The sequence below is a fragment of the Pinus tabuliformis genome, chromosome 4_1, assembly GCF_031772625.1.
Source record: "Pinus tabuliformis cultivar Carrire ecotype Pingquan chromosome 4_1, CPIR1, whole genome shotgun sequence".
Taxonomy (NCBI): domain Eukaryota; kingdom Viridiplantae; phylum Streptophyta; class Pinopsida; order Pinales; family Pinaceae; genus Pinus; species Pinus tabuliformis.
In genome coordinates this window covers 136,881,580-136,909,092 of record NC_142303.1, presented here as the reverse complement: position 1 = coordinate 136,909,092, position 27,513 = coordinate 136,881,580, and the positions used below count along the sequence as shown (strand labels likewise).

Sequence of the window (27,513 nt, the reverse complement as noted above, 5' to 3'; positions counted from 1 at the left end):
GGTTAAATGATTGATTTTTAATAAGAATTTGTTATTTTTGGGCTAAATTAAAGAGGAGAAGGAGAAAAAGAAGTTAAAAATGATATTTGGATGAGTGTAAACATTTAAATATGGCCTCAATTAATAATAAAACGCTAAATTAATAGAAATAATAAAATTCAAATTGTTATATTTTGATTTTGTTATTAACTTGTGAATAAGCTTTGTTACAATACCATGGGCCAATACCATGGCTTATCAATACTAAAAGTCCAAAAACCATAACTTATTTAACAACCAAAATATTTTATAATAATATGACAAGATTCTTAACCATGGGTATTCAACCCCACATTACGATAGATATTATTAACTTATAAAAAATATTCTTTGTTACAATACCATGGATTACCGATACCACATGCCCAAAAAACATAAATTATTTCACAATCAAAATACTTTATAACAATATGACAAGATTGTTAACCATGGATATTCACCCTCACTTTACCATGGATATTAACTTGTAAATCGGCTTTGTTACAATACCATGACTTATCAATACCACATGCCAAAAAACCATAATGTATTTCATAGTAAAAATATTTTATTTTAATTTAATTTTACAACATTTTTTTAATTGAATATAAAAGGAAAAATGTTACAATTTGAGATATATCTAAACCCTCTATCCTTTTTACAATACCATGGCTTATCAATAGCACATGCCAAAAGACCATAACCTATTTCATAGTAGAAATATTTTATTTTTATTTAATTTTACAACATTTTTTTAATTGAATCTAAAAGGGAAAATGTTACAAATTGAGATATATCTTATTCCTCTATCCTCGAGACTACTAAAAATATTCCCATAGAAATTAAATTAATGTTTTAATAAAATTAAGCTAAGATGGATCTATGTCGTTCTTTCTATATATATATAGAACCAACATAGATCCATCTTAGCTAAGGATCCAAGGGAGGAGAGCAAGAAAATTGAATAATTATAATAGATAAAATATCGTGCATGATTTTTTAAAGTTCTTCATAATTTTATTTTCTTTGACATGATTGATCGAAAATATAGGTTTAATATTTTACAAACAAATAAGTTTTTTTAATTTAGATAATTTCTTAAACACAATACAATGTGATCAAATTTAAGAGATATTTGGGGAGTGGGCGGAGAGAGGGAGGGAGGTAGTGAAAGAGTTGGAGGGAAGAGAGAGAGAGAAAGAGAGAGTGATGGGGGGAGAGAGGAGCAAGAGAAAGGAAGAGAGAGGGGAGAGAGAGATAGATGGAGTTGGAGTGTGAGAGAGAGGGAGGAAAGAGCAAAGACATAGAAAGGTAGAGGTGGAGAGAGAGAGGAGTGAGAAGTGAGATATGGAGAGAGAGTGAGGGAGAGAGGAGAGGATGGAAGAGAAAGAAGAGGAGAGAATAGAGATAGGGAGAGTAGGAGAAGAGAGAGAGATGGAGAAGGATAGGGGGGAGATAGTGATACAGTTGGAGGGAAGAGAGAGGGAGAGTGATTTGCGGGGGAGAGATAGAGGGAGGTGGGAGATAAGGGATAGAGAGGAAGGAAGATAGAGATGAGGAGAGAGAGAGAGAGAGATGGAATTGGAAAGGGCAAGAGAGGGAGGGAAAAATAAAAACATAGAGTGAGAAAGGTGGAGAGAGAGAGATTGAATTGGAGAGGGTAAGAAAGGGAGGGAAAAAGAAAAACATAGAGTGAGAAAGGTGGAGAGAGAGAGTGGGGACAAGGGAGTCATGGAGAAAGAGTGAGGTAGAGAGGAGAGTGGGAGGGAATATAGAGAAGGATATATATAGAGAGGGAGAGAAGGGGAAGAGAGTAAAGACAGAGAAGGGGAAGAGAGGGAGAGAGAGAGTGTGCATGTTTGGGGGTTGAGATAACACTAGTACAAAATGGCTAATTAGATACTAAAACAACGACTAGAATTTGCATATAAATGACCATTTTTCAGTCGGTGACGAGTAGTAGCTAATTTATAGTATCTTATAACGCAACCAACTTTTAGTCGTTTTTAGCTTAGTGATTAATTGATTGTCTCAATTTTATCGTTTAGTAGTATATTTAGTCATAAATTTGGTCATTAATTTAGTCATTATTTGCCACAATTAATGATCAAATATACAACAAAATATATTACTATGTGATCATCCGAGAAAACCAATTAATGACAAAAGAAATATGACCAAAATGTTGGTCGTGCTATAAGATACTGTAAATTAACTAATAATAGTCATATATATATATGCAAATTTTAGTTTTCGTTTGAAACTAATTAATGACCAAAGAAATATGACTAAATTTTTGTCGTGTTATAAGATACCATAAATTAGTTACTAATAGTCGTATATATGAAAAATTTAGTTGTCATTTGTAATGAAAAATTAATCATTTGCAGTAGTCATTTATATTTTTTTGGTAATTTCATATTCATTATACAAATGACTAATTTAGTAGTTTATATTCATTTCATTTATTTTCATCAATAAAATATAAACGACTAATTTAGTGGTATATTCATTTTATCTATGTTCATCATTAATCAATATAAACTACTAATTTGGTAGTTTTAAATTGACTTTATGTGTTCATTATTAATCAACATAAATTAATTAGTATGATTTTGCAACTAAATTAAAAAACATCGTACAATATGCACTGGTTCATCTAATATGAAAATTCAAAATTACATATGTTAGTTAAAATACTAAACAATATCAAGTTCAACTATAAATAATTTTAACCACATAAATTATATTATATGAAATGTTAAGGACTACAATATGATTTTCCAACTTAACATAGGTTGGACTACAATTTACACATGAAATGTTGTTTCATCACTACAAAACATTATCATTGTGTTGTCAAGTCATTGCAGGTGAATTCACCAACTATGAAGACTTGAATACCAGTCTCTATGTGTGTGTCTTATGTGGAATATTGGCTTTAAGGGTATCAGTAGAATGGTTCTCTTCTCTACCTTTTTTCATTTGTCACTCCAGTGTTAGTGTTCTCCTCTTCCTTCAAACCCCCCTGCTTACCATCAATACTGAGTTCATTTTCTGAAAAAAGAAGAAGAAGATGCAATGCAGAGTGTAAGACATGAAATATGATGAACACTACAATATAAACGAAAGTAGGCTATAAAGGATTTATATTACATATACCTCAACATCAACAATTCTAAAGCCATTCTTCCCATAAAAGCAAGATACTCAAACAAGGTTTCTTCATTTGAGTGATAATGTCCACTATGTGGCCAGATGACCTGTATAAACAAATAAATGTCACAATAGAAAATAACACCTTAGTAACTTAGTATTCAACCTTCAGGGAAAGCTTAGGCACAATCTTGCCAATTAAGTTACATGGTAAAAAGCTCAAGTTGTAAATAACTCATGAAAACAAATAATCTAAGGTGTGATGTCTAATCCTTATCATTTTATTCGTAACAACAGTTTGTTTTCTAATGCATGAACTTGGTCAGGTATATAAACAACATGTGCTCAAATAACAACACGAAAGTAAAATTTTCTAATTTTCATGAAAATATTTCAACACAAAACAATTAAAAGGATTTCAATCAATATCGTGTAATACCAATTTCATCACCAAGCTTTGGTTGTTGTTTAGACAGAGATAATACCAAGTATTTTCAATATTTCATAGTTAAAATACAAAACAAAATCAAAATAAACGTTCAAAATAAAATCAAACAATAAAGAGAGGATATCATGGAATGGATAGTGAAATTATAAAAGAATTGTTTACCTGTCCATCGATATCTTATCAGGCATTCCTAAAACATTTTATTACCCAAAATAACCATGAGGTAAAAGAATCACAACATTAAAAACCATAGGAATACTTACTAGAAACATTTCCAAAGTAGATGGCTGAAGTGCCTGAAGGATCTCCAACAACAAATGAATCATATCCAAGACATGATCTCTATATTGTCTCCCCATCCTTTTCCCAATCACATTTCATGTAACCTGCGCCCACCAGAGTCAACTAACAATCAAATGAAGGCATTGACATTTGTAATTTTTATCTTTCATATGTATAAACTTTGAATATAATTTGTTTTGGGAACATATTAATTCATATTTAAATCCTTCCTATCATGAGAATGTATCAATCAAGTAGGACATCAGATAAATTGACCTCAATGAGGTCCTCTAACAATTTCTACAATATCAATATTTGTCTCGCTGTGATACATTGGATAGAAAAAAGAACATATCTGCAAAAGAAAAAGCCATATATTACTTATGTTCAAACTATGTATATGGTGTATTCTTAGGTAACTTTTCAAGATGTCCCTATACCTTTACCAAAGCGGATTGTAGCTTGGTTAAGCTTTATATCCTTTCATTTCGCATCAATTTCTACAAGATAAATGTCACACATTATTCTTTCCCATTTCTCAACAAGCTAGATATGATAAATTGAAAGTCATATAAAAGCAAGAGCAAACCATTTTCTAACCAAAACAAACAAACAAACAGTGCCTCTAATAAAAATTCACACCTAAGAAATTACTCTGCCACGTGCTCAGACTAAAGGTGATATTATTTGAATCATGTTTAGGTCATATTTAATGGGATATTCGTATGTTTACCATTATGTCAATTTGGTGCTAAAAGAAATACATAAAGCCAAGTTATTATCAGTGAAATTCAAGTATAATTCAAAAAAATAATGTCATTAATAGATATGGAGAGAGAAACATATTCATAACTAGTATTCTCTATTTTAGTTTGGTTTGAATTGAGTTGGTATTTGAATATATAGTTTTCTCTAAAGACGTGAAATAGAAAGATGAGAATCGAAATAACTGTGTGAATTTTTAATTAATTCATATTATATATCTCTAAAACAACTAGGTCATCCTTCTCTGCTATTTGATAGATATTTATTGGCATAGAATAATAATGAATTAACTATCAAACATAATGATTCAATATATTAACCAAGGAGAAAAAAATGACATGGCTTTGGTATTTTTGTGCTCGAAGGAAATCCAACAATGGCTATGTTCTTTCTTTATCATGAAATAGAATTGAAGAAAAATGTTGGTTCAGAAATTGAACTCCATTACCAATAGGAGATGGTCATGTTGGGTAAGGAAAGGATGAATTGAAGGGCTCAAGGTCTGGCTCTAATACATAGTTATCCTTGTCGATACAAAATACAAAGCTGTCATCATTTCCTTATCCATGTAAAAAGAAAAGTGAGTTTGTATTTGTGCACTTGTGATGGTATATGAAAAAGAGAGCACTAGTGGAAATGAAAGTGTGTCATACCATCATTCAACCTAACAGAAAATATATATATTTAGTTTTGGACTGCAATGGAAATCAAATGTAAAACCCACTCAACTTGATCTTTACATGACATATTCGTAATGAACTAGCAAAATAGAAGCATGCTAACTCATCAACATGATTTGATAAAAAATAATAATGGAACATTGTTTCCTACCACATAATTGGCATGAATAAAATTTCCACAGAATCCATCCAAAAAATTAGAAGAACTTATGGAAAAAGAACATATCATTAGTGTTTTGTACCCTCTTTAGCACATGTAACCTAGGGAAGTAGAGGAGGCCTAATGTAGCAAGATTCCAATTGTGTGGGATATAAAAAGATAATGTGGAAAAACATAGCTGCCAATTCATGAAATCGCACTCTAAATAATAGAACATGTTGGGGATAATAATGATGAGAACAAATCATGTATGAAGATCAAGCACCTTATTGGTCATCAATTAGCAAGGCGGCTGGTAATTTTTACTTGTGAAAAAAAAAATATCATAATTAGTGTAATGATTGTGTGGATCATTTTGTGAATTTTTTCACATTTATATTATGGCGTCCTTGCAAGAGAGAGTGATGAAAGTTCTCTAGGTTTGGTCAGACTGGTTTCTCTTTTCAGATGCTTATGTGAATGGACTGGGAGCTACCTTTCTTCGGTCTAGAAATTCAGGTGTCCCTCCTTTTCATTCGATATGTGGAGAGGCCCCACCATTGAAAGACCTTGATAGTTCTGAAGACAATATTACGGACATAACAGATGGATTTGGTCCAAATCATGATGTCGCCCTAGCGATTAGCGAGGGAGCCAGAACACGAGAATTTTTTAGTATTCCTCTTGTGGAGCTTGAAAGATAGTGTAGGAAAAATGGTTTATCTATTTTTGGTGGTAGGGAAGTAATGGTTTTCTGATTGCTTAGCTTAGAAGAAGCAGAGAAGCATAAGAACGAAGATCAAGACAAGGATGTTAGGTATGGGAATAAATTTTCAATTAGAGGGAAGCATGTAAGAGAAATTGATGCTTATTTAAATTTGCGAGGAAGAAGGTGGAGCACGGTTGAAGAAAGAAAATTCATACTTGATGATGATAAGGACTATATATCCTTATCATCATCTGGGAAAAAAGTTTAGGAAGAATCATTTTTATGGTCATGGGTTGAGGAATGTGAATCAGTGGATGCCTCTTGCAATGGAACTTTACCAAAAAGTGGTGGTGTGGTGATGGTAGTGTCACGTGATGTGCCCCCAAAAGTTCAAAATATTCTAGGAAATGTCAAGGAAAATTTCTTTCTCTACTCCTTAACTCATATTTCGCCCCATCAACGTTTTGATAGAACAATTATCAAGATCATAGAATGATATTATCTTTAATGATGGAGTCCAAGGGCTAACAGTTTAAGGATATGAACAATTTTTTTTAAAAACGGGCATTCTTGTCTGACTTGCAAGGACTTGGGTGTCAAAATTGTTGTCGAGCCAATGTTATTCACATGTCAAAATTTTTAGTATGACTTGGGGTTGAGCTTGATTGGGAGGAGTTTGCTTAATACTGTTTAGTCAAGGAAAATAATAAAATTCAGAGTCCATTTGAATTATGATTCATGAAGCACAGTAACAAAGTTGGTGAGCTTAATAGGGCTCATCCTTGTCGTGATGTGTTACATTCGAATGGCATGAAGGCATGGATTTTAAAAGGCTGAGATATGATATAAATCTTGGGAAATTTTAACCAAATAAATAACCCAAACTTGACACTTGAGATATGATATAAATCTTGGGAAATTTTAACCAAATACATAACCCAAACTTTAAACCTGGTAGTGTGCCATCCATTGTTTGAAGTGTGGCTACTAAAGACAAATTTCTTAAATAATTTTAAAAAGTAACATACAAATAATTTATAAAAGCAAGACATTTCATTTTCAATCAAATGTCAAAGTGGATAAGAATTCAAGTGAGAACCTGCAATGACAATCCAAAATCGACAGGGTGTATTGGACAAATGTTCAAATCTCATCAGAAACATCCTAATCCTACAGGTTATCATGTAGAACAACAAAAATTTTTACCTTGCCTAGTCAGAACTAGTGCAAACAATGAATGATAAACAAAATGAAAATGGGGCAAAATGTTGCATACCCATTCCATGAGATTTCCATCCACTTCCACACTCGATGTTTCCCAAGACTAAGCACGTCATTCAAATGGTGTCCACATCCTCGTATCCATAGTAGAATTCATCCTCATATCCACATACAACCTGCATTGGAAATATCGTTCCATAAAGAAAAAAATAAAAGAAAATGAAGCTAGAAAGCCTTTTTCTTGGTCAATGATTTAAATATTTTGAAGCCTGTATTTAAAAAAAAAATTCTCATACCAATATCCTTGCTTGCTTTGAAACTCTATTCAAATAAATCACTTCTTCCAAAAACTTTACATATCGTGGATCATCATAATTCAAGTCATCAGTTAAATGGAGTTCCATCATCTCTATAGGACAAGTGCTCTAAATAAAGCAACTTAATACACTGATTTCGCTATCATGAAATTCATTTATGTCTAAATAAACATGTATTGTATGGAGATGAGAGAGTGGGGATTTGAGACGTCAAGGTATGGGATATTTTAAAAGTTCCTGCATAAGCCAACTCTACACTCATTGATGAGGTAAAAGACATAAATTTTCATTATGAACATCATCGAAAAAAACCATGGAAGAATTTTATGGTCTTTTCACATCTTATAGGAGGTTAAAATTTTTAATTTAGCTAGTGTAGATTTGCATTAAGGAATAGATATGAAACAAAGTCGTTACTCAGTTTTGTTTCATATCTATTGGATATACTGAATATGCAAACATGACATAATAATGAACCAAAACATAATAGTCAACCTAAGCTACATCAATATATGTTTTGTATAAACAATTTTTGATGTTATACCCTAACAACTAGGTAGCAAATGAAAACATTCTTAAACATTGAAACATGTTGTTCGCTGCACATGTAAAAGAAAATCATAAATTTTGTTCTTACCAAGATAAAGTTGTCACCCATTAACAAACGCTCGAGATTAGGAAGCCTCTCTAATAACAAATTGAGAAGACACATATATCATTAAGCAAAGTCCCAACAAATATGACCAGCGCCTTTAATGATTTAAATCTCCCCATCATCTCAATCAATATGTCCACAAAGAATTGTAAGCATTATGAGGACAAGAGATCATTTCCAGTACGGTCAAATTACTTCCACGCTGCATATTGAGTCTCAATATAGAGCATGAAAGCTCTTGAAACAATATCCCATTCACTCTCAAATCGTTTATCATGTATTCCCCTGCATACACATATAAGATAATATGCATTTTTAGTGGTTTATCTTTTATCCACATACAACCTGCATTTACACTCGTTTCACTGTAAAGCATTGAAAGTAATAATAAAATCTAGACTTACATTGTCGTAGTTTGAAGCAGTGTTATTGAAGAGGTTTTGTCTATATCTAGCAGTTGTTTGATGCAAATTCAGTGATTCCTCTAAACACAGGGGAAGGTCGAATAGTGACGATTCGATATTTTGTATGGTTTGGCTAGTCGAGTGGGGTGTCTCATCAAATTGGATGAGCATACAACTAAGCTTTAAAAGGGTTCCTATGCAAGTGCTTTTAAATTATATCAATTGAAAGCTTCAACAAGTACTCAGTATTATTATACAGAGGACCACCCAAAAACAAACCATTTGATCTTGTCAAAGTTTGAAGAACCAAGTGACCCTTTTTCAAAAGGACATTGATACTCTCATTTTGAGCAATTATTTTAATGTTGAAACATGGGATTGCTGGAAGAACTCACCCTAAATGTACTTTCCTAGCATCCCATAAAAGAAGGAATAAGAGGTTAGCACCCATCAGTTTTAACAACAACGTGTTGACTTCTTGGATAAAACAATATCATTTCAAATTTGTTTTTCTCACTAGCATTCCTTTTATCTCTCAGAACAAAGACCAGTTCATCTTCAATATTGGCCCAATGAGTGTACTGATATACAACAATGTTGCTTGGTCCATTAGCACTTGAAACAAGTTTGACATCATTGATCATATCTATAAATTCACCCTCCTTTTTCCATATGTCTACAATAATGCTTCAAGACAACTCATTTTCTTCGAGATAAGAACTTGAATCAACATGTATTTCACCAATCAATAGATATTTTTCACGAGTCAAATATATAGGCTTATGGTTCAATACATTGAATTCTAATGGAGACATTCCAAAGAAAATGCACGAGTTCAAGAAATGGAGCATGTGCACACCAGGAGCTTCTAAGTAGATTTTCTACCATCCTTTCTCAATCAACAAATTCATGGGTTCTTTGTTTGGCTGTACGATGTAATAAGCCCCATGATGAGTAGACATAATACGTAACCAATAGCCTTTTGGATAAACACTATCTCCGAATGATAAAAAACAACAACTTGACATCAATAACCTTTCTCCCAACACCAATCATCATCCTAGTCTAAAAAATCAGAAAAAGGTCCATGTTTTACCTTAAGACACCATGTACCAGGTAAGACTTTCTCTCAAATATGAAGTCACTGATCTCATTTTTTAAACTTAAATATTTCAACTTCTCTGAACCCAGAGTTCAACAACTAGAGAAGTAAGTGATATAGAAACCGAGGAGTCACATTCTTACTTGCATATCGCTGATCCATGGGTATCAACAAGGGACTTTATAAATTCAATGCCAAGCATTGGTCGAGTTATTGTCACATCAATATGTGATGGTGAAAATTGAAGACCAAAATCACGTTCTATTGTTGTGGTCAATGGGGATATTTGATATTCACCTAGTTAAACCTCAAAGCAGAAGTTTCCCATATCCTCAATCCTCTTTACTTGAGGCTTAACATTCTTTAGCTTGTGTGTCAATCTAGCCTGATGCTTGCCATAATAACCATTTGTCACTAATTTTAGGCAACCACAAATATTATAATGTGTTGCTTCTATCTCTTGGATTGTGTTAGGCCCCTATACTACTAGTGTAACCCCTTATTGTTATTACTACAACCCACTTATTATATTGATGTACTGATGTAGTGCCCATATTGTTACTGTTGTGCCACATAGAAGCTCACTATGGTTATTATTGTGCCCTTACATTATTATTGTTATGTTGGCTCTAATTATGTTATGACCCCTTAGACTCCTATATATAGAAATGAGGTATTTTCATTTGTATCATCGAAGAATTGTGCATTTGTGTAATGTAAAGAGGCTGAATTCTAAGGCGTTGATCTCTCTTTTCTATCTTTTTGTGAGCTGGTTTCATAAGATTTGGTATCAGAGCTTTGGATTCTAGGGTTTCGATGCTCCAAACAGGTCATCATGGAATTTTTGCTATAACGTTTTTTCTGCGACGTTTCAGAAGCTAAAAACAAAACCCATTTGACAAGCAATCGCCCTGAATCTTGGGTTTGAATTTCAGATTTTTTCGTGCTATATTTGCTGAGATATGATCTACGAAAGTTGGTCTTTTTGTAGACTCATGAATTACATTCCAAACAGGTGACCTGGGGAAATTGTCATAACTTTCTCTCTGAGCATTGGATTGAAATTTCATAAGAAGGTACAAAAATACGAAAGACTATAGCTCCTTGTATATATTTTATGGAGCCAAAGGTCAAAACAATGACACATGGCACTTCATAAAAGGTCGCTCTTTTGGAAATGTCTATAATCAGGTCATCTTGTGAGATTGTGCATAACTCTTTCTTGGAGAATCCAATTTCGATCAGACTGGTGGCATTGGAAAGAGGACGCAGAGGGCTACTACAGATCACAATTTCAGAACTTAAAGATCCGAAAGTACAGAGTTACAGTCGTTTCAAGATCGAGCTCCTAAAATCAAGAAAAATCAAGATGTGGAAGTTTGATGGCAAGGATATGGTAAATTGGATACTTCAGATGGAGCAATATTTTGATCTACATGGTGTACCACTGTTACAAAAGGTATGTATTGCATCTTCATATTTAGAACCGGATCAATTTTTATGGTATGAAGGGCTTTGTTCTCGTAAACAACTTGTTACGTGGTCAATTTTCACGGAGAAAATGATAGCACATTATGAGGATACACAGAGCAACACCTTCTTTAGAGCAACACCACAACAATTGGAAAGAGTAAAAGGACTTTGTGACATAGTGGAAAGCAAAATTATGGAAACCAGGAAGCATACCCCTCACAATGATAAAGATGGAAGTGTTGTTTCTCCCAACCTTCCACAACCTACAAGGGTTACACCACAACAATTGGAAGAAAAAAGAGAAAAAGGGCTTTGTTACAATTGTGATAACAAATGCACTAAAGGTCATAAGTGTGCTAAGAAGACATTATTTTACATAGAATATGAAGAGGAGGAAGAAAAGGGTCAAGAAACATCAAAAGAAGAGGATATACGCTAGGAACCCACCCCAGAGAAAGAAGAAATGAATCAGACCATACCTTGTAAAGCATTGGCAAGAATTACCACTCCTCAAACTCTGAGGATGAAAGGACATATTAAGAAGAAAAAGGTGCAAGAAGTGAAAGATCACATCGAGAAAGAAGAAATGAATCCAACCATATCTTGTAATTCATTGGTCGAAATTACCACTCCTCAAACTATCAAGATAGAAGGACATATCAAGAAGAAAAATGTTCAATAAGTGAAAGATCACATCGAGCATCAAGAAATGAATCCGACCATATCTTGTAAAGGATTGGAAGAAATTACCACTCCTCAAACTCTAGAGATAGAAGGACATATCAAGAAGAAAAAGGTTCAAGCAGAGAAAGGTCACATCGAACATCAACAACAAGTCATCCAACTTTTAAAGGATAATGCCACTTCAGTGAAAAATCAAATGAAACAACAGGTAGATCAACATTGTAGTGAAAAATGTTTTGATGTAGGTGATTCGGTATTTTTACTGCTACATCTCAAGCAAGCTATTTATGAGAAGGAAATGTTGGCAATACTACATGCACTTAAAAATTGGCGACCTTACTGAATGGGAAGACTCTTCAAGGATGAGGATGTGGAAGCATTGTTTTGTGCTATTTCCATTATCCAACTAGATTGGATAAACAAAGCAAGGGATGAATGGAAGAAGGACGAAGAAGTATGGCCACTTATTCAAAAGTTGCAAAATATCCCAATTCAAACAATATTGCCAGAAATTGAAGAGGAAGGAAAAATCATATTGGAACCTGGAGTAGTCACAGAAACAAGAACTCGACAACTACGAAATCGATCAATTTCATAGTATCTCATCAAGTGGAACAACTTACCTGCTGAAGATTCCACATGGGAGGACAAGAATTTTATACAGAAGCATCAAGAACTACTCAAGCGTTGAGGACAATGCTTTTTGAAGGAGAGGGGCATGTTAGGCCCCTATACCACTAGTGTAACCCCTTATTGGTATTAGTACAACCCACTTATTATATTGATGTACCCATGTAGTACCCATATTGTTACTATTGTGCCACATAGAAGCCCACCATTGTTATTATTGTGCCCTTACATTATTATTGTTATGTTGGCTCTGATTATGTTATGACCCCTTAGACTCCTATATATAGAAAGGAGGTATTTTCATTTGTATCATCGAAGAATTGTTTATTTGTGTAATGTAAAGGAGGTTGCCCCCTCGAAGAGGCTGAATTCTAAGGTGTTGGTCTCTCTTTTCTATCTTTTTGTGAGTTGGTTTCATAACAGATTGAAGCCATGTTTAGCAGAACTATGAATTTCTCCAAACTGCTAAAATCGAAGTGATCCTTCTTGGCCTTGATTGTGTAGTGTGTTGATGTTACCTGATCAAGTCTATAATATCCCTAAAAAAAAATTGTAGCTATTTCTTGTCCATCAACTAATATATTAACACCTTCAACACTGACACCTTGAGAAGTCATGACACATCCTCCAACTGAGAAACCTATGACCTGAAATGGCTGAGATATATTAACATGACCGTGCTCAACCAGAACCTCTATAGATGGAGGTGAAACATCAAATATTGTATTCTCACCCTTGTAGAATGGAAACAACTTGTGTTTTCCACATGGAATAAAATTAAAATAAAATTTCCCATTTGCATAAGATATTGCATGACAAAGCACTTGATTTGGCCAAGGAGCTGCTCCAAAATAGTGAGGGCACTTCACGTCATGGACATCATTTGAATAAAGATATACATGAGCACCTAAAACAGGGTTACCCTGAGAAACAAGCGAGACATCCATATCATAACCAGGGACATAAAATATGTCATCTACTCCCAGATTTCCAAAGCCCAACTCCATCTCTGGAGAGCCTCTTGGCACAATTGTTAAGAGAACATGAGAATCATGTATTTTAAAGAGAATATTATAGAAAATATACTCTATAAACCTCAATTGTTGTACCTCACGTGTAGCACCATCGTGGCTAGGACCTACATTAGGCAGGTCATTGTATCTTCTTCCTCCGTTTAACTATAGGCTCAGAGAGCCTACTCTTTCCACTTCTTCACATTTGATGGAGGGATATTGTGTCATCTGGATGCTCATCCTTAAGGAATAACTCTGAAATATTTACGTGGGCATAGTCAATGTTGATGCACAAACAAACAGAAGCGCATGTCAACACTTTCTACATTTTATTTCCTAATGTCTTCACAATGTAGTATTTTAGGTTGAAAACATTAGGCTACTATTTCTGATTGAAATTATGCTTGACAGATATTTGGTCACTGAACTTTAGGCAAATGATTCTTTCTCCAAAATTATTGTGCATATCAAACGAAGGCAAAGAGTGAGAAAAATAGCATGATCTTTCCTTTTTGACAAAAATTATAGTGGGTTTTGATATGAATGATATTTTTATACTGTTGGAGGATTAACAAAATTTATGTATTCATGATGGGAAACAACCAACCTATATTTACTCGGAGTAACATTTGTAAACGTGTAATTGCCTACCTGTGAGGTAAACATGACATTAATGAGGTCATTGCTGGTGGAAATGAATTCAACTTTCACATTGGCAGGACCTCCATTTATCTCTAGACAACTTTCTGCTTCAACAACCCCCAACACTCTCCCAGAAATAGTGAACCTAGTGAAGCGAAAATTGATGTCTTCATTGCCATTGCAACCATTGTGATCCACTAATACATATTCACCCTTTTAAGACATATTCATGAAGTCCCAAAATATGAATATTTCGGATGTAATTTTTCCACTCGATATTCTTAACATCAAATCCGAAACTATCTAGTTCATCTCGAGAGAGCTCTTAAAACAATTTTTCAAAATTGGAGATATTAAATCTCCACAAATATATTAAAAAATTTATTAATGTATGTTGCGTGATTACCAATCAAAATGTTTAAAACAATACACCACCAACAAATTTGTATTTCATATCCATTGCACATAATTCACCTTCCTTCATAGAATTAGGTGCTTCAATTGCTGTAACATATATTTTGTAAATGATCTTGATAACCCCACTATCTGCAATATCACTATCAGTTTGCAATGACTCATTTTATGTATATTTTTTTATAATTTTATGTATTTTTTTTATAATTATGGTGAATCGATAATTCTTTAGATTAAGCAATTAATATAGACTAAGTAACAAATCTACTTCTTGAATGGAGATTATATGCAAAATAAAATTTACATGAGTAAATTTTTAACTTTTCAAATTCCACTTATATTCATCAAATTTCGAGTAAGAAACACAAAGTATCATTACAACTTACATGATCTAATAGCTGTGTCCTACCAATAATTCTCCATAGTATTAACACAAGTTAATTGCTTCAGCAATTTTACTGGGTTTCTTTTGGGATCAATGTATGGATTACATTTAAAATGTTGAAATATTATTTTTAAAAATTCTCGAATTGTTATGGGATTTACCACACAAGGAACGTGATAAACCTTTACGCCACACTTTCTTGCGTGTTTGGCCATAGCTGCTAAAGTTGCATTCACAACCATGTCTGCTGATATCTGCAATTTGAATTCAACCAAAAAAATAACACATTTAAGAGAAAAAGGATAATGGTTTTTTTATATAAAAAAGATAAAGTACCACATTTAAGAGAAAAAGGATAAGTAGATAATGGTTTTTTTGGGTCGAATTTTTGAATTATTCACGGTCATCCTCAAGATATAGATAGAAGATCAGATCTCCCAAGAAAAATAAATAATGTGAAGATGCTCATGAAAAATCTTTAAATAATTAAGAAATGTAAAATCTAAATTTGGAACCATCCATTATCATCATCAAAACATAGATAAAAACCTAATCTAATAAAAAAAATATAGGAATACTCCTGTAAAATCTAAAATTAATTAGTAAATGATTTTTCACACTTTGTTAAGAGTTACTTACCAAATCAAACACAATATCTGGATTGGCCAAGAAGCAAGATAGTTGACCTTTTCCATAGTGCGTAATGATTGGATCAATCATTCTGCAAGTTGAATATTTGATTTAGCTCAAAAACAATGTGAGAGTAGTCGAGCTTTGGATCAGAAGGCTTCCTCAACTTTGTCAAAGACGAATTTGCCTCGATGAACCTTTGCATCCATTGATCTCATTGGTAGCAGTTTGAACTACCAGGAATGTAACAAACGGCCACAGAAGCACCCACCACCCACCAGGTCTCCATTACAAGGACCTTCGAATCTAAAAGCCTACTCACTTTCCTTCAGGTTTCAGTAGCTCACTGCATTTCTCTTCCTCTAGTTTCCAACTAGTTGTTGCTAGTTCAATGCAGATAGAAGCTGAAATCACTAGGATGGTTGAGATGCCATGCTTTTTGTGCACCAAACACCCAAATCCAATGAAAATCCAGCCCCACGGTAGAGATCTGGATCACTTTTACCCTCCCACAGATAGGTGCTACCCTCGATGAAACAATGTCAAGTTGTAAAACAATGCCTTTACATTGCCCATTGTCAAGGAAAGATGATCTATAACCCCTAGGGTTTTCTGTTATTGTAGGTCACTTGTATAAGATGGGAGAGGATGAGATATTGTGATGTTATGTACCTGATTTTGAATGAAGCAACATCCTAGCCGAAGCTCATGGAGGGTCTGCGGGAGGCCATTATGCAGGAAAGGAAACATCGCAGAATATTTTACATTCCAGATTGTGGTGGCCAACAGTGCATAAGGATTTGAAAGAATATTTTAGGGCATGCGATGCATGTCAGAGGACGGGCAGGCCATCGAGGAGGGATGAGCTGCCTCTGAATCCGCAAGTGTCATTGCAGCCATTTGAAAAGTGGGCAATTGATTTTGTAGGACCGATTCAGCCTCCAGGAAAGAAGATGGGTGCGCAGTATATCATCACCATGACTGAGTATTTGACCAAATGGGCGGAGGCACAACCCGTGAAGGATTTTACAGGGGCAACAATAGTGAAGTTCCTATTTGAATATGTGCTGACCAGGTTCGGTTACCTGAATATTTTGATGAGTGATCGTGGTACGCATTTCCTTAATGAAAAGTTCAACACGCTGATGGAAGAATTCCAAGTGTATCATCAACAGAGCACACCATATCATCCTCAGGATAATGGGATGGTGGAATCTTTTAATAAGATATTGGAGAATGTGATGACAAAGGTTTGCAATGCATAGAGGAATGATTGAGACGTGAGCATACCGCCAGTGTTATGGGCTTATAGAACTACTTGTAAAAAGTTGATTGGACAGACACCTTTTAGGCTAGTCTATGGTGTAGAAGCTATGATGCCAATGGAATACATTGTACCTAGTCTACGCATAGTGGCATTCAAAGGAATGGCAGACCACAGAGCCTTAGAAGAGAGGCTCGCACAGATGATAGAGATGGAGGAAGATAGATTGTTAGCTAGATTCCATCAACAAGTTTAGAGGAAGCGTGAAAAGGCATGGCACGATCGACACATTAAATTGCACACCTTCAAGGTAAACGATTTAGCTTTATTATATGACAAAAAGTTTGATAAATTTCCAGGAAAATTTCAAATGCATTGGCTGGGGCCATATGTGCTCAATGTAGGTTTTAACCCCGTATAGAAATTACCTACATACGAATTTTAAAACATAGAAAATAAACAATGTGAGAGCATAACACATAAAAAACACATATACACAGAGATTTTCCCCTGGATCCCAAAACCGGGACTGCCAGCTTAATTTTTCATTTATTTCCTTTCAATGTTATAATACATATTTATACATGCCGAAGCATCTAATACCATGGACCTGTTATCACTCAGGTTGTTCCCCAAAAGTAGTGGAAAAGGGAATATGGCCGAGGTAACCACTAACCAGTCTTTTAGCTATAGATTCTAGCCAATCTGCAACCAGAGAGGGCTCTCTCTTTATGATTTAGCTTTGTTTTGCTATATGTTAGGCTAGTTATGAAGTGCAGATAGTTATTTGATGTTTGGATGGTGACATTCAATAAAATAGGACTGCAAAGTATAAGAAGTTTAGACCATTGGGTTAATGGAGTCAAATGAAAATAAACTTCTGGGTATGGTTTCTTTGGCAAAAGGAGGAACTACAGAGCAAGATGACTAACCATGGCACAATTTTCAAGCTGGAATAGGATGTAATGGAGTCAGGGAATGAAAGGAAGTTAAGGATCTTTCATTGTGCTAACAGAGGGAAAATTAATAAATATTATCAAGGAGCAGCTAAGAATTCCTTAATTATATTCAGAGTGTAAGAACCAGGGAGTCAGGAGCAGTCAAGAATTCCTGCCTATGCTAGTCCTGTAGAAAACATAAAAAATGACAGGAATTGAACACAGAGTACAACAAAGTAAATTCTAGGCTATTCATTTTTCCTGCAATTTAGAACATGGTATTTAGATGATATATAAAACACAGAAACAATAAAACATGAGTTAGAAAAGACTTATTGATCCATGAGACAATCCAAGAATTCTGCAACATATTCTTCTGTCATTAATTCCATAACCAGAGAGTTCATCAGTAAAGCATTCCAGCAATCTTTATTTAGAGGGGTTCTCAAAATTTACAGCGCGTGTCCAAAATGATATTCACCAACCAAAACCCCAATACATCTCTAGGGGAGGTATTTATACAAAAAGAGTTACAAAATATCTCATAGGGAAAATATCAAGCAATAACTTTATCCATCTACTTCTTCAAAGGCAGTAAATGACATTGAAAACAGAGCGCAATGAGTGTAGGAGTAACTTCTGTTGTACTGACTGCCTTAGGTGGTCTGATATATTTGACTTTTAAACTCAACAAGTCAGCTGGTAGCTGTATCTTTAATTTGTGAACCTGCATTGTTGTCCCGGCCCTTTCATCTGTTCCTAATTCCGCTTTAATGCATTTTGGCGTGAATTCCTTCCTCTGTTGTTTTCATTTTTCTGATATGTGACACGTGCATTTGAATTTGATTATATGCAGATGATCAAAAGAGAATTAAAACTACCTTGGTAAAATCTCCAACATGCTCTGCCACCATTGGTCTGTTGGCAACTGGTGTCTTTGTAGTTTTATCAATATTTCATCAGCTTCAGTATACCTGTAGAAATTGGGTTGGACTTCAAAAAGATGTGTTATTTCATGCTCAATATAGAACAGATTTTCCAACTTGTCATATAAGCTTTGTCCAGAGGGAGGTACTATGTCTTCTGAAGTGCTTGATGATGCTGTGATCTGATTTGCAACATATGTGTTTACCCTGTGAGCATATTGTTCATGTGTCAACAACCTCTGATTGCTGGTTAACAAACTGGGTAGACCCTTTTGCTGCAAGATTGTAAACTTTTCTATAAAAGCATTTATTTCTATCTGCATTTCTTGACACTTTCTCTCTAGATTTTGTACAAAATTCTTCATAGTCAGCACCTTTTTAATTGTCAAAATTGTACCTGTTCTGTCTCTGATATCTAGAGCTGCTAGTTGCTCTCTGGTATGAGTATTCAAAAAATGAATTAGTCTATTGGCCTGTTCGGGCATGTTTCTCAATAATGCTCTGGCCTTTTGAATCTCCACTCAGGCTATTTCTATCAATTCAATTTGCTCATGGATAGTCTGTATTGATCTCCATTGATCAGTGATGGACTGGCCAATTTTAGTCCACAAAATTGTTTTGATTTCTGACAGAGTTTTATGAAGAGTCAGATCTTTCTCCAAAGATTTTACCTTATTTTCCAAGGCCTTTACCTCTCTTTTTTTTTCAGGAACCATTATTTTTTATTTATCATAGCTTACCTCTAACTTGGCTAGTTTTTATTTGGCTTCCTTTATCTCTGCCATTTGGAGTTCTAAGGCCTTTATTTCCTCCATCATCTTTTCCATGCTCATGTTAGTATCTGGCACTGTTTTTGTTGCTGTTGCTGAAGTATCTATGGCTGATGTACCTTTTGTCGATGCTGGGGCAGTGGTAGGGACTGCTGTTGTTGCTGTAGAAGCAGCAGTTGTAGCTATTAGGGCTGTTTGAGCTGGCTGAGAGGCCAACTCTCCCTGTTTTTCCTGCAATGCTTTCTCCAAAGCCTGCTCTGTTTCACTTAGCCTTTGATTCATTTTTATTAACAACTCCATCATATCTTCTTCTTCTTTTTCTTTCACCATCTCTGTGGCCCGCGGATGCATTGTAACTGGAAATTTTAACTGTTTCTTGAGGGCAACTATGTCATCCTCCTTTTTCTTTATCAGTTCTTTTATTGCCTTAGGGTCCTTGGGATTATGTCCCAGCTCAATGATGATTTCTTCTAAGGACTTTATCCTGTTGTCCTTGGCCAGAGAGGATACCTTTTCCAACTCTAATTGAGCAGATGTATTGTTTAGTGAATTCTGCAATTGCTGAGCTAGTATGGCTTTATCTGCTAAAGTGGAATAAACCATTTCACCGGTTTGTTTGTGCAACTCAACTTGGTCGAAAGGGTGAATGTATTTGGCCAGAGTCTCTAGATTTGTTCTAATATAATTGGTAGCTGACTGTGGCTGCTGCATTGTGGGCTTGAAATGACTCAAGATCAATTTCCCTTCCTTGATATCATAGGCAGACATCAATCTCTGTTGTTTGGCAGGAGTCATTTTGGGGAACTGATCGTAATGCTGCATTCTTATTGGCCCATTTTGTTCCTTGATCTCCATGAATGGCCTCTTTATATCAAAACTTTGTTTTCTTTGTGGCCGTGCTGATGAAATTTCCATAATAGGCTGTTTTCGAAATTGCTGTCCATGAGAACTGGTAGGTGATTCTGTCACTGGGGAGGTTAGTGGGCTGGCTGCCCTTTCACTTCTTGGACTTCCAATGATCTCCTCAATAACTTCCTCTTCAGGTAGAGGATCCACTCTCTGCCTCGTTGCTTTTGGTTGTTCTGCTAGCCCACTTATTGGTGTGTCCTCTTCCCGATCCCTTTTTTTGCCCTTCTCCTCATTGAGAGGAGTCTGCAATGCTGGTATCTCTGGTGCATGGGTCTGGGGAGGAGGAATTTTCCCTTGGCCTTGCTGTTGTGATGATGTTGGCTGATCTGTCATTTCTTGTTGCTCTGAATGTAACACTTCTTTGCCTTTGGATGTACCTGTAGGAAGAGTATTTTCTTGGGCAGTTTGTTGTGCAGTCATAGCAGATGATGTGCTCGCTCCAATGTGTTGAGGCAATTTGAAAGAGACATGTCGAAAAGAGTCTAGGTCAAGAGTTTTTTCAAGTTCTTTCATTGCCTGCTCCATTTTCTCTTCCTCAGTAATCTGTTCTACCAATGTACCTTCTACCCATTCATCTTGATTAGCATACTGTTCTATATCATGGATTCTACAATGTTCATAGCCTGATAGCCTATATTTTGTCTTTCTATCATGGATAAATCATTTTGGGTCATAGGGTACCCACCAAAAAGTCCTTTTTAGTTTGAGCTGCTCACTTAATATCTTTTCAGCATCTTTCCAACCTTCCTTTTTGTTAATGATGAGGGGGCCTAGTTGGTTTCTTAGCTTCAGCTGAGCCTTTCTCTTGGCCTCATAAAAATGAGTCAAATCTGAGCTAATAAACTGCCTAAAGTATTCAAGGGCAAACAATCTCATAGGCACATACTTTGGCAGCTTGTAGGGGCACAATTCACAGCCATAAATCCTGATCTTTGTGTGATTTTGGTAAAAGTACCAGTCACCTATTTTATAGATTTTGGACAACTGCAAGATTTTCTGCATTTCAGCTGAGAGTCTGGGAGGGGGACTTCTCATCAGCAGAGATGAGACTAGATATATTAATATATCAATGAACTCACAATAAGTATAAGGAGAATTATGGACTATATGGAAGACTGGGGTCCAAAATATGACATATCTCCTTTCTCCTTTTGCATCCAATTTCTTGACAGGGAACTAAAAACTATCTGTTCAATAGTATAAGAACAGATGATATATATAAGCAGTATACTTAAAAACCCCTTCTCTATTTAGGCTCATGAATTGTTCATGGATTTTGTTGCTAATGAAGGTAGCAAAGTCAAACTTGATGGCAGGAGGGTGTCCTGGAATAAATATAGACATCAGAGCTAGAATGGTTTCATCAACATACTCACTTGTTCTAAAACCCAAGACATAGGATATCATGTCAATAACAGTTCTCCCAACTTCATTGAAATATACCTGGTGAAAAGGAGGTGAGTCTCTAGGCTGGGAGTCCGGGCTCATGAATAACTTGGCAATTCGGCGTATTTCTGCAGAGGATAGTTTGGAGCCTTGGTCCAGCAAATGTTTCATAGACAGAGGAGCCAGAGGCTGATTAGGCTTGAAATGAAACATCTCATTGATTGAGTCAGGAGTGATATAGAACATGACAGTGCCATTTGGGGACATGACTGCCCTTTGAGTAGGCTCATAGTTAGCACAACACAAGCGGATTATATCTAGAAATACATTGACTGATGGAAGATAATATATGGGCAGATTGGACTCCCAGATGCCATAGAGATTAGTCTTGTTTAGGTAGTTGTTTCTAATTTCACAAAATGTTTGCAGATGGTTTTTGATACCCATTAAGTCTTGTATTTGGAAGTCCCTATCAGCTAAGGGCAACCATTCCAGCTCCTTGTGTGGTGCATTCAAGGGGGCAACATTGAGGGCCACTGGAGGTTCCATTTTCAATCTTCTGTGATTTTTTTATTTGGAATTTGGGCTTTCACAGCAACAGTGGGTAAAATATCAGTTTCGGGAGCTTTCTGCGGGAATTGCAGGCCAAAATGAGCTTGAACTTCTAGCTAAATAGGTAAATTTGCAGAGGGAGTAACATTCTGAGAAATTTCTCGGAAAAAATGGGCCGAATAGAGGTTAAAATGCAGAGGTTTGTAGGCAGCACTGTAATTTTAATTCGAATTTCGGTTCTGCGGGTAGTTTTTACAGAAAAATTTGGAAAAACAGGGTTTAGGAGAAGAATTTGGGGTAAATACCTGTTTTATAGGTGCTCTGTGCAAAATGTGGACTACAGACCGAGCTGAAGGGCTAAGTTGTGGATCGAATGTTCACTAGATGGCGAACTATTCAGTGGAAATGGAGTCCTGGCCATAAAATCCATGCAAAAGCAGCGCAGAAAAACAAAGTGAAATGGACAAAAAATGATGTTTAATGGCTTTCCTGACAAAAATTTTGATTTGGCAAGTTTTTGGCGTGCTTTGGTCGGGTGATGTCAGCATGACATCATGTTTTTGTCATATAGTGGGGGTACGGAGGCCGACTTGGCAGTGACGTAGCGGACACGTCGGATGATACGGAGGCAGGGTGGCGGATGACATGTCTGATGACGTGAGGGTGACGAGAGGGTGACGTTGGCACGGAGGGGGCATAGGCGGTAAGCGGTTTGGCCCCCGCACCACCTTTGGGCCATAGTGGTATTGTTAGAGGGGGCAGCGATCACGCTGGGCGCCTGCCGCATGTCTCGCGTACGGTGGAAATATCACCCATCCCTTGGACGTTATTGTTCGGCATATGAAGGCTTGCGATATGCATGTGGGCTGTACGATCTAGGGGATCGAATCCAATGGCTGGAGATCTAATAAACAGGTGGAGGGGTAATATATGGGACCTGCCATGTTATTCCATTGTTTTTTAAGGTTTTTGCGAAGAATTACAGTGTAATTCAATTTTGGGTTTTGCGGGTTGGTTATTTAATCAACCAAGTGTTAATTAAATCCCATGGTTTGTATGCGCGGGGAGGGTTGTCAACAAGGTTTCGGGTAAACCTTGGACCCCCAAAATATTGACATATGGCTTTAATAAGCCCGGGGCAGGATATTATAAAGTTTGGGGTTTTTTGTATGTATTTTATGTATAATAGGGGTGGGGAAAACTTTAAATAGGAGCTATATAATAGAGTTAAAGTGTTAATATGGTTTTGCGGATAGAAAACGCTAAGTTTATAAGGTAACAACTTAGGTTTTTAGGGAAATGAAAGGGAAATGGAAGGATCTTTTTACACAAGAAATGTGGCTTGTTTTGGCTAAGTAAACACAGAGTTTCACTTAGTATTTCTCATAAAATGAAATGAACTAGGACCACTGAGCAGATCTCACTGTCCTTGAAGGGATGTTAATAAGTGTTCTTGGGGAAATGAGAGGGGAAATTAGTCATGCTCCACTGAACTGTAACCACCTTGCTATGGTATTTGTGATATTCATGAGATAGATCATATTCAACAAGACAAAATTGATCACAAATCTGCTTCTGCAACACCAAAACTGCCTACCCAGCTTATTTATCCTATCATTTTTTCTTCCTTTTCCAGGGTGCATTTGCACTAGCAAACCCTTTCTCTTTTGTTTTCTTTTAGCTGTCCTCCTATCTAAGTCTGCCCTTATTTCTTCTAGGGGCTCAGATTTAGCTGTTGAGCACCCTTGCTTCTCTACCTAACTAATGATCTGCCAAGCTTGAACTGTTGGAACAGATCTTATTCTCTAGTTCTACAACAAGAAATTTAAACATGGACTGGCCAAGATTGAGCTGTTTGGCCATCCATCAAGTGTGACAGAAGTCAGTGATTGCACATTCTGAATTTGTTTGCTTAAAATAGGATAGTAGTGGCATTTTGGACTAGCACACTTTCCTGGTTTTTTCTTTGGGGTTCATTTTCTTTCTTTCTTAACCAATTCATTCTTTTTGCCCTTTGATTTTTCTTTTAGGGCATACCCTCTTTACATTTTTTAATTTTTTTGGTTTTATGAAAATATGGAATCTTTGCAGCATGGAAAGGATGACCATATTTGGCATTTCCATAGTCAATCATGAAAGATGACCCCTATTGGTATAGGAACCTAACAATGACCCCACTTGGGGATGGCTTTTCCAGATGAAAAGCCAAGAACAGCAGGCCAGATGGCCTTATATTCATCTATTGCTGCAATCTGAAATTCCCTTTGTTGAAGACAAACAAAACTGTATCTTTGTGACATATATACATTCCTCATGAGCTGATTTGATCAATTACAGCTCTGTCTTTGATAGTTTGTCTGAATATTTGCCATCAGATTTTTAACTCCCAAGTCTTCTTCTTCATTTCCTCTGATATACTCAAAATGTAACATAAAAAGGTAGCACAATTCTTTGCTTCTTTTCCTCAAAATTTGCTGCATCTTACTCCCTACCTTATTGCTGTAAAAAACTGCAGAAAATAGGCACTATTATGTACAAAATACAGTCCTAACATCTTAACAAAGTGGATCAAAATAATGCTTGAGCATCCGACCATTGACCGCCCATCCTCTGCTTCTGTACCATCTAGGCTTCTCAAAAAATAGGTGTTGTTTCCTTGTACAGCCTGAATGACAAAAGGTCCTTTCCATAGGAAATCAAATTTGCCATGTTTTCCTTTATCTTCCCTTCTGGAATCCCACTTCAGCACTTTGTCTCCTATGAAAAAATCTTTTGCCTTTGTCCTTTTTTCAAAAATCTTCTTCAATTTCTCTTGTAGGATCTGAGATCTGTGATACACTTCTTCTCTAGTCTGTTATAAGTGAATTGTTTGATTGATTCTTCTCTGAGTGTCATTGGGTTCTGCCTGTATTTCTTGCAGTAATTTTATCACAGGGATTCCAAAGGATGAAGGGAATACAACCTCCATACCATAAACCAACTCATAGGGACTTGTTCCAATAGATCTCTTGGTAGTCAGCCTGTCTGCCCAAAGTGCATTGACAAGCTTTTTGTGTCAATTCTTCTTATTTTCCTCCAATACTTTCTTTATGATGTTGATCAAGCTCTTATTGGATGATTCGACTAGACCATTACCTTGAGGATAATAGGCTATGGAATGGCCTAAGGTAATATGGTATTTATGACAAAAATTGATCATTCTTTTAGATTTAAAGGCAGCAGCATTGTCAGTTATTATCTTTTCTGGACAGCCAAATCTAGATAGGATATTGGTTTCTAAAAATTGCATGATGACTGAGTCATTGGCTTGCCTACAAGGAATGGCCTCTATCCATTTGGTAAAATAGTCTGTGGCAGTTAAAATCCACTTATGCTGGCCAGAAGGGGAAGGGTGAATTTCTCCAATGAAATCCAAACCCCATTGTTGAAATGGTATCTCAGTGGAAATGGGTTTTAGGGGTAAAGGTAACAATTTTCTCTTGCCTTCAAAGATTTGACATTTATGGCAAGAAACTACAAATTTCTTTACATCAGCAAACAGGGAGGGCCAATAAAACCTAGCTCTTAGGATTTTATCAACTGTTGATTTCCAATACAAATGTCCACCACAGTCCCCTACATGAAATTCTTTCAGCACTTTGTCAGTTTCATCTTTCGTTAAGCAACTTAATAAGATCCCTTCATGATTTTTCCAAAAGAAAACATTGTCTAGAATACAGAGCTTTGAAGCTTTCATTTTCAAGAATCTCTTTTTAGTTCTGGATAACCCTGAAGGAGCTTGCAGGTTTAACAATACATAAATTATATCAGCATACCAAGGTGATTGTAAGAAGGCATGATTGATCTGTGGAGTCACCATCTCCTGTTTGTTATCCAGTTCATTGATGTCAAGGGCTTGAAAATTGGTTTCAGTCATCAGTTTAGCTAACCTTGTCCTTTTATCAATTTTGTTGGCTTGATTTCAATGTCATATTCCAAAATGTTAGCTATCCATTTGCCTCTTTTGCCTTCAATTCCTTCTTGAGTTAGAATATCTTTGATCGCGGCATTTGGGACATAAGCTATTATATGAGAGTACAAGATGTAAACTCCGAAATCCCTGATGGCTTTTGCAAGGGCATAAGCTTGTTTCTCCATGATTTGATATTTGAGTGGAGCATCTCTAAGTGCTTTGCTAAAAAAAGAAATGGGCTTCTCACATCCTTGATCATCCTTTTGTAATAGGACAGCAGCAATAGTATGCTCAAATGCAAAGGAAAAGACTATGAAGTCTCTATCAAACTTAGGGCTTGTGAGGACTGGTGTTTTAGTTAAAGCTATTTTGATATCTTCAAAGGCTTGCTTAGCTTCTATTGTCCATTTGACTTTGGAATCTTTCTTTAGCATGTTATTCATCAATCTTATTAGTTCAACCAAGTTGGGTATGAATCTTCTTAGGAAATTGATCTTTCCTAGGAAGGCTTGCAGTTCTTTGATATTTATTGGGTGAGGCACTTGGAGAATAGCTTGTATTCTATCCAGGTCAATTCTAATGCCATCTTTCGAGATTATGTGACCTAAGAGTTTGCCTTCTTCAAGGCCAAACAATGACTTCTTTGGGTTCAATGATATGCCATATTTTCTGCAAATTAGGAACACTTGTCTGAGATGTTCTAAATGTTCTTGATCTGATTTGGAAAAAGCAGTGAGGTCATCAAGATATATGACTAAAAAATCATGAATTTCTTTTGCAAAGGCTATGTCCATTTCTCGTTGAAATGTGGCCCCTACATTTTTAAGTCCAAAAGGCATTTTTACATATTTGAAGGTTCCCCAAGGTGTTGTGAAGGCAGTTTTATCTTGATCATCCGGGTGAACTAGGATCTGATTAAATCCTGAGAATCCATCTAACAGTGAGATCCTAGAAGCTCCTACTACCCTTTGCAAAATGTGATCCATCTTAGGTAAGGGATAGTGATCTTTGAGAGAAACTTTATTCAGGTTTCTTAAGTCAACACACAG

The 27,513-nt window shown here is 35.8% G+C and overlaps 1 pseudogene; it reads left to right on the top strand.

The window, feature by feature from the left end:
- LOC149174586 (uncharacterized) overlaps positions 1 to 27,513 on the top strand; it is a 102,832-nt pseudogene that overhangs the window by 53,795 nt on the left and 21,524 nt on the right.